At 46.1% G+C, this 6,051-nt stretch overlaps 1 long non-coding RNA gene across 1 annotated transcript; it reads right to left on the reverse strand.

The window, feature by feature from the left end:
* Positions 1-3,220: 3,220 nt before the first annotated feature.
* Positions 3,221-5,740, reverse strand: LOC109273594 (uncharacterized). Its single transcript, XR_002083150.2, has 2 exons — positions 5,179-5,740; positions 3,221-4,612 (listed from the first exon to the last, which is right to left on the reverse strand). It is a non-coding gene; the product is annotated as an uncharacterized LOC109273594 (long non-coding RNA).
* Positions 5,741-6,051: the final 311 nt, after the last annotated feature.

A 6,051-nucleotide genomic window follows, 5' to 3' on the forward strand; every position in this document is an offset into this window, starting at 1 on the left:
GGTCCAGGTCGCGTGGCTGCACGTGCTGACCTCGGTTCTCCAGCCTTCCTGTCCTGAGGGGTGCCCTTTCTCCGCCCAGCTACTGAACGTCGGGGAATAAACAGGGCCCTGCTCTTGCGCCCCTTCTCTGAGCTCCCTGACCCACCTCACCGTTTCCCTTCCATACTGATGCTTCCCAGTCCACCTATAACCCAAACACATCTCCGAAGCCCAGAGGTGTGTATACTAGTACCTACTGGACTCGTCCACAGACACCCCAGACAAAATCTCCAAAACTGAACTCCTCCTTTCCCCCCTAAAACCCACTATTGTTTTTGTACTGCCTGTCTCACTAAACGTACCACCATCCACCCAGTTGCCCAAGCCAGAAACCCGCCTGTCATCCTTGACCTCTGTACCTTTGATCCATGACCCAAGACCTGGCCATGAGTTTATTCACCTCTCCAACCAGACTCCCCTGCTACCACTGGGGGCTAGATTTGAACGTTTCCTGTCTGGATGACTGACAATCTTCTCAAAAAGAACCCAGGACATGAGTGCTATTGTAATCTCCCTTTTCATGATGATAAACTCAGAGTTAAGTAACTTACCCAACATTATCCAGCCGCCAGGTGCCTCAGGACTTGGACTCAGTTCAAATGGAGGAACAAGTCTACATGTTTAACTTAGTCCGTCATGATCTGGTTGGTATCTCATACCTATTGTTCATACCCTTTTTCAGGGAGCTGATTTAGGCAGAGTCACTTCTCTGTCACTGCAATAATTCAGGGTACATTAAAACTATACCCAAATTACTTTTATTTGTAAATGGGGTTAACTTTTAGGCTCAGATAATTGTAGCAAATGTGTTATTATTTGTGCGTGTGTGTGTGTGTGTGTGTGTGTCCCATCCTAAACATCTGGGAGTGTGTTCAGTGGGGGAGGTTGTCTGATTCTTGTGCAATTCTGTCCTGTGGAGCGCAGGTAATCTAACATTCATTAATTGCCAAAAGTGTGCCTCCACCATGGTAACAACCAGGAACACACTCCCATTTTCTGAATGTCTTGCTGAGAAGAACTAACTTAGATCAATCACCATGTGTTTGTGGCTGGACACACTGCCTTTCTTAAAAAAAAAAAAAAATTATTGAGATTCAATTCACCCACTTTAAAACCTTTGTGATAATTATAGATTTAAATGCAGTTGTAAGAAGTAATAGAGACCCGCATAGTCTTCACCCAGTCTTCCCCAATGTAACAGTACAAAATCAAAATAGGAAATTGACATTGATACATTCCTTTGACCTCATTCAGATCTCAGCAGTCTTACATCGTCCACTCCTTTGCCAGGTGTACGTGGTTTTATCACCCGTGTAGACTCGAATGACCATGGCCATACTGAAGATACAGAATGCTTCCAAGGATCTCTCTTGTTGCCCCTTTATAATCACACCCATTTTCCATCTAGGCTGCGCTCCGTCATTCCTGAGCCCCTGCTCAACCACGAATCTGTTCTCCATTTCTATAATTTTGACATTTCAAGAATGTTATACTAATGGAACCGTACTGTATATAACCTTTTGGGATTGACTTTTTTTTTTTAAAGTTTATTTATTTTGAGAGAGAGACAATGCAAACGGGGGAGGGCCAGAGACAAAGAAGGAAACAGAATCCCAAGCAGCCTCCATGCTGTCGGTGCAGAGCCCGACGAAGGGCTTGAACTCACGAACTGTGAGATCATGACCTGAGTGGAAATCAAGAGTTGGATGCTCAACCAACTGAGCCACCCAGGCACCCTAGGCTTTTTTTTTTTCTTCCACTCAGCATCATTCCCTAGAGGTCCATCCAGGTTGTTGTATCATTAACTTGTTCCTTTTTATCGCTGAGTAGTATTCCCTCGTACGACTGTTCCACAATTTATCCATCCCTCGTTGAAAAACATTTGGGCTGTCTCCCATTTGGGGCTATTATGAATAAAGCTGCCGTGAGCACCTATGTGCAAGTTTTTGTATAAACGTACGTTTCTATTTCTCTGTAATGAATGCCTAAGAATACAACTGTGGAGTTGTAATTGCATATTTTGTGTTTAAAGACACTGCCAAACTTTCCTGAAGTGACTGTACCATTTTACGTTCCTACCAGCCACATATGAGTGATCCATTCTACATTCTTGCCAGTGTTTGGTGATGTCGCTATTTTTTATTTTAGCCATTCTGATAGGTGTGAAGTGATAGCTCACGTGCCTTTAATCGGTATTTCCCTAAGGTCTAGTGAAACTGAATACCTTTTCATGTGCTTAATTGACATCTCTGTATCTTCTTTGGTGAAATGCCTGTTCATGTCTTTTGCCCACTTTGTAATTAGAGTGATTTTTTTTCTTTTCTTTTTTTTTCTATTGACTTTTGAGAGTTCTTTATACATTCTAAATGTAAAGTCAAAATGTGGTCTTTTGTCAGACATGTGGTTTGAAAATATTTTCTCCCAATCTGTAGTAATGTTCGTTGCTTTTTCTCCCTCACACACTGCTTTTTGGACAGAATTGGAGTTTTCATTAGCAAGGAAGAAGAGGAAATAACCGTAAGACTGGGAACCCCCAGTGTCTGCCACATAGCACTAGCCTATACCCTCCACGAGGGCACATGCCTTATCCGTGTTATTTCTTGCTGCGTCCCCAGCATCTAAAATAGTGCCTGGCACAGAGTAGGTACCAAATAAATGTTTGTGGAATGAATGAAATGACTTGTTCAAGGTTGTACAACGGGCAGTACCAGATTAAAAAGAAAAGCTAGTAATTTGGTTCTTCTTTCAACATTTAGAAAATATGTATTCAGTTTTTATTTAGAAGAGACATGAAGAAGTTGACAGGGAAAGAGAAGAGGGCCTCCCCTAACAGGCCAAACGCTGACAGGAACTGTCCGTTGATCCTTCAGCCGGCCCGTGGGAACCTCACCTCTCTGCATCAGTCCAAGCATTTTTTCCAACCACATCCATATTCTTCAAGACAATTTTGCACAACACATTTTTTTCAAGTTTCCGTTCTACGAAGATGTCTGGCGCTACATCGGCGTCCTGGGCAGGATCATCCGTTTTTTTCTTTAATTAAACGTTTTATTTGAGAAAAAATAATTCAAGGACACAGGAGTTATGAGAAAGTTGCAATAGACTTTCTTGCACACGTCACCTAGATTTATTTAGTGCTAACATTCGTTACGTTTGCTCTACCTCTCTCTATGTATCTATATATTGCACAATAAGATCCCCAATATTTGGGGCACTTGTTTATTTTTCAGCTTGAGGTGTAATTGACGTATAACACTGTGAAAATGTAAGGTGTACAATGCGACGATTTGATACACATATATATTTGGAAATGATCACTACTGTAAAGTTCATTAACACATCCATCACTTCGCATAGTTCCCTTTTTTGTGTGAGAACTTTTAAGATCTATTCTCTTAGCAACTTTCAAGCAACAATAGAGTATTGCTAAGTATAGTCACCCACCCTCGTGATTTCTTATTCTCATTCTTCCTGAACCACCCGAGAGTAAATTACACAGATGACAAGCCCTCAGCCCTAAAAACTGCACCATGTATCTCCTAAAAGCAAGGAAGTCTCTTACGCAGCCACAGAGACATGATCACCTTCAGGCAAGTTAACATTTTATAACGCTATTCTGTAACTGATAACACATATTCAAAATTTGCCAGCTGTCCCAATATTGTCCTTTCTAGAAACTTCTTTTAATAATCCAGGATCCAATCTAAGCTCAAGCATTGCATTTCGATGTCACATCTCTTTTGTCTCCCGTAATCTGGAACTTTCCCTCTGTTTCACTTTCCTTTACGGCACCGACACAGTTGAACAGTAACGGCCCCCCGTGGGCTCGCCCAGCTGTTTCTTTAGGATTAAATGTCGCCCATGTGCCTTTGGCAGGAAGGCTGCATGAGTGATGTGTCCATTTTACCGCAGCATATCACAAGGCACCTGATTTCGTTTAGTTCCCGTTTAGTAACCAAGCCATCTCTTATCTAAAACCAGGTCACCTATCAAGTGTGAGTCTGTGAGGTTCTAGAGGCCAGTTTTTTACCCATCTGCAGCTTTGTGGCTTGGCACAGTTTCACTTATTGTGAGGGGGGGAGTGGAGGCCCCCACACCTTTCTGAATCTTCTCAGGATGGCCTCTCAGTCCCTGAGTCCTGAGTCCTGCTTGCTCTTCCAATCTACGTTTTAATTCTACACACGGAGAGCCTCTTCGGTTGTCCAGAGTTCCAAAACAAATGCCGTATCTTGAGAAACCAAAGCCATGATGCGCAAGAACACCTGTCATCCGTGGCTCACCTTGGAAGCCGGTGCCGAGTCTGACTGCCGGCCGCAGCCCATGAGATCAGAAGGGGCCGTTGTACACGGGGGCCGGTCACTGTGTGTTCTGCCCATGTGGCCAAGTGGGATGCAGTGAAGGGCTTCTCCCCTTAGCTGCTAAGGTTAGACCACACATTAAAACGTTTTAGAAACTCACAAAAGCCCCTGTCTATTGCCAGTATGTGGTAAAGACGGTCAGTGAAGTCTTGCAGAACACTATTCCTTGCAACTGTGATAAGATATAAAATAAATAGGAAAGGTGACTATTTCTCCTAAAGGAAAAGACAGAATTACCATCAGTAAAATGAGGAGGAGCATAACCCTCATAAATACTGTTATGGGTTAAATCGTGTCCCTCCCAAGTGCATACGTTGAGGTCCCAGCCCCCGGTGCCTCAGCATGTGAACTTATGGGGGAACGGAGCCCCTGCGGGTGGAATTATCTAAGAAGAGATCCCATCAGAGTAGGGTGCGCCCTAGTCCAATGGCTGGGGTCCTAAGGAGAGAACGTAGGCACACGGACACACAGAGGCAGGCGGCCACGTGAAAAAGCGGGACTCACACACCGAGAACACCGCGTGAGCATGAAGGCGGGATTGGGGTGGTGCCTCGACACGCCCAGGAGACCAGGGGCAGGAGCAGGCTGTCCCTCCCAGCCCCCCGAGGACGCAGCCCTGCCCACCCCTTGGAGTCCGATGTCCGGCCTCCGGGAGGCCCCCCGCCCTGTGGTGCTCTGTTTTGGGGCCACGTCAGGGAACTGGTAGAAACCTTCTTGGAGTATCCACAGTGTGGTGAAGATGATGCGGCCCAGTGGCCAACCCAGCCAGCCCCAGACTCACCGTGTCACCGTCCCCAAAGGAGTGACTCCACCAGGCTCAGCTGCGGATTTATGGTTGAAGGAAATCTTCTCGTTCCCAAATTCACTTCATACCTGTTCCTACTCCAGGCACAGGCTCTGTTCTTTCCTCCGTCATCAAAGAAACCATAAGGTCCTACTGCGTCAGAATCCCTAAATACCTCCTTTACTGCTGCCTCCGCTTGGGCTGGGGTCATCTCTTACCCGGAGCAAATTGATGACATTTGGCCATGTTCTGACCTAAACAAAAGGGGTTTTATATGGTTCAACCCAATAGTCATTTCCTAGTGGGTCTTCTTGCCCTGCTGCCCTGATCACCCTTTACAGCCCTCAGAATATTCTTCTGAAAGGCAAGTCTGATCGTGTCGGCTGAAAATCCTTCAAAGTCTCCCCCAGTACCTGCAAGATAAAAATCTGAATCTCCTCCACAGCAGTTGAGGTCCTTCTGGACCTGACCCTCCCCCACTCGCAGTCTTACCTCCTGACGCAAGTCCCGTCCTCTCAACACCGTTCCCATACAGAACGAGCTTCCCTGGGTTTCCCTGGAAACAAGCTGCATCTGACCTGGATCCGTGCACATTGACCGGCTGACGTCCGGCCGGCCTTTCGGAACGGTAGAGGCTCCTGTTTGTGAAGCATTCACTGCTCGCCTCTGCGTCCCGCTCCCCAGCCTTGGGCTCCTGCTTTCGTGCCCCCCTAGCCCCTAGGGCTTGCCCCTCCTAGCACCCAGCTCACCGGGCTGTAATTCTGGGTTTACTGTCTGTTCACTCGCTGCACCGTGACTCCCTGAACACAAGGACCAGGTTTTTACTCTCCCTCCCTTTCTCCTGGCACAGGGCCTGGCACATGGCGGCAG

This window comes from Panthera pardus, unplaced genomic scaffold (genome assembly GCF_024362965.1).
Source record: "Panthera pardus isolate Hobbes unplaced genomic scaffold, ASM2436296v1 HiC_scaffold_23, whole genome shotgun sequence".
NCBI lineage: Eukaryota > Metazoa > Chordata > Mammalia > Carnivora > Felidae > Panthera > Panthera pardus.